We start from the raw sequence: 2,979 nt of genomic DNA on the forward strand, positions 1-2,979 counted from the left end.
ACTTACACTATCAATGGACTCTTTTTTTTTTTTTTTTTTTTGAGACGGAGTTTTGTTCTTGTCGCCCAGGCTGGAATGCAATGGTGCAATCTCAGCTCACTGCAATCAATGTACTTCTCTCATGTGTACTCAACTATTCCCTCTCAAATGAATCCTTTCCATTGACTTTAAAACTTGGTTACAGTTCTCCCATCTCACCAGTAAAAACTCCTCCCTGACTCCTTTAGCTCCCTGCAGGTACTGCTTTCTCTCCTCCCCTTTATAGCCAGATGTGCTGAGAGCACTTCCCTGTCTTCACTTTCTTGCCTTCCATGCACCCTTCTCTAATTTAGCTTCCAGCTTCATCAAAACGACTTTTATTTGCAATGACTGACTGTTGTCCATCCCATAGTCCTCTTCTTAGTAAACTTAACAGCATTAAATAAAAACTGTCTTCTTCTGGAGCACCAACTTCCCTTGGCTTCCAGGATAGCCCAGCCTCCTCCTTCTTCATGTCCGGCGGTATACTCTCAGTCTTGTCTGCCAGGAATCAGTTATTAATATTGGCAACCTCAAAATCCCTCTTCTTTTTTACTCCCTACTGTCTCCAAAGTTGGTTTCAACCCCCTTCCTTGGCTTGCTATGAGAATGACATAGGCTAGTTATAGTATCTGCTCATCTAATAATTGTGAGGATAAAATGAGTTCATATATGGAAAGTACTTAAAGTATGCAAGGCAAATGATAGTTGCCCCTTGAGTTGATAGCTATAGTTATAATTTGTGGATGAAACCTGAATGACATCAGTCCGTACCTATGTATTCAGTGGCCTATAACTATCTCCATATTCAACTCTAAAGGCACATCAAACTCATTGTATCCAAGACCAAATGTATGTCATTCTGGTGCTTCATCCCCAGAAAAATAAACCTGGTCTGTCCTAGTGTTTCCTGCTTCAATGAGTGGTCCAACCATTCTGTCATTTGCACAAGCCAGCAAAATAATTTGGCCCACTAAATTTTTATGAAAAGCTTCCATTTCTTAACATTCCCTCTGCCAGCACAATAGCCAGAGATACCATCATCTCTCATATGAGTTCTATAAAAAGAGATTGCCTTGTTTTCATTCTGTTGACTCATCACCCCCTGTAAGTTCTTCCCCAACACCCATTGCCAGAACGCTTATTTCAGAAGACCACCCTGAGTCCCCGTTTGCTTCCGGCCTTTCCATGGCTTCCCATGACTCAGGATAATGAGCAGAATCCTTCACATGGTTTGCCAGGCCCAGCCTCTGAGGACTGTGCCACCCATCTCTCATCCCACCTCCTGCTGCTACCTCCACTCCAGCTGTGCATGTCACTTTCAGCTGCTCACACACACTTTACTCTCCCTGACCAGAGGATTTGTACATGCAATTCACCATGCTGGAAAGCTCTTTCCACCTTTATAAGCAATGTCTTGTGTATCCATTATCACAACTCAAACTTCTCTTTTTCAGGGAAGACTCCCTTGACCTCCTAGTCTTACTTCAGGTTACTATGTTATAAACTCCCACAAACTGTATTTTCTCCTTTAGAATATGTACTTCACTTTTTAATTGTAGTGTTATGTTGGGCATCCCCAAGATAATTCTCAGGCTCAGTGATTTGCTGGAAAGACTCACAGGACTCAAAAAAGCTGTTATACTTATGGTTAAAGTTTATTACATTGAAAGCACACAGGAAAAACTCAGCAAAGTGAAAAGGTGGATAGCGTGGAGTAGAGGGGAAATTAAGCACCAGCTTCCAGTTGTCCTCTCCCAGTGGAATTGCATGGATTACACTTAATTTTCTCAGCAACAATGTGTGACAACATATGTAAAGTTTTGCCAACCAACGAGACTCACTTGAGGCCTGTGTCCAGGGTTTTTATTGGAGGTCAGTCATGTAGGCATGCAGCACCTTAGCTACTAGTCTTCAGGCCTCAGATCAAATTGATACAGCACGATCCAAAGCCTCAGGCATACAAAAACAGGTGTTTGCCATAAATCACACTGTTGGTGTAAACTCCTATCTCAGCCAAGGGCTCAGAAATAATCTTCCCAGGAGCCAGGCCAAGACCAGTCTGAGACTCTGGGAATACGCAAGATTTGAACAGCCCAGGCCTATTGACTTAAGCCTTTCCTTCACAAGTATCAGTGGTGCCATTATTTGATTAATGTCTGTCTTCCTGCAGACTACATGAGAGCAAAATGTATAACTATGTAGGTAATATACCTAGTCTGTAGCACAGCTGCTGATAATTGGAGGTACTCTGTAAATTTTTCTTGAGCAAATGAATGAATAAAATCTTCCAATTGTCTTTATCTCCTTCTAGTCTATACTGTGTTCTATGCCTTTCTGCCCTGTAGCTTTCAGGCACTTCTTTATAATGGAGTTTTGTCATGCATTTTATACCTAAAGTTACTTTGTGCTAATGAGTAATATGTAGTAAGTACTTAAAATATTTATTTTATTACTCTAATTCCCAATTATATCCCTGTACCCCCAGGCATTATTCTGTCTACATATTAAACTTTAAACTGGCAAATGTTTTTCACAATTATACTTGAGATATATATATAATTGTGAAAAACATGTATATATCAGATTATTGATATATGATAAATTTCATTAAATAGCATGGAGATTAAATTAAAACACTATTATGTAATAAAAACCTTTAGTGGTACTAAAATTTTAGAATAGTTCAGATATACAGAAAAATTTCAAAGATATAGAGAGTTTTCATTTTTTTCCTATTACTAACCTCTCATATTTGTCACAACTAATGAATATTCAATACAGTATTATTAACTAAAGCCCATACATTTATTCAGATTTCCTTAGTTTTTAGCTAACATTCTTTTTATTTGTTCCAGGATCCCATCCGGGTCACCACATTGAATTTATTTGCCATTTTAGGTACCTCTTGGCTGTGAGTTTCTCAGACTTTCCTTGTTTTTGATGACCTTGACAGTTTGA

Source organism: Colobus angolensis, unplaced genomic scaffold, assembly GCF_000951035.1.
Source record: "Colobus angolensis palliatus isolate OR3802 unplaced genomic scaffold, Cang.pa_1.0 Scaffold6, whole genome shotgun sequence".
Taxonomy (NCBI): Eukaryota; Metazoa; Chordata; class Mammalia; order Primates; family Cercopithecidae; genus Colobus; species Colobus angolensis.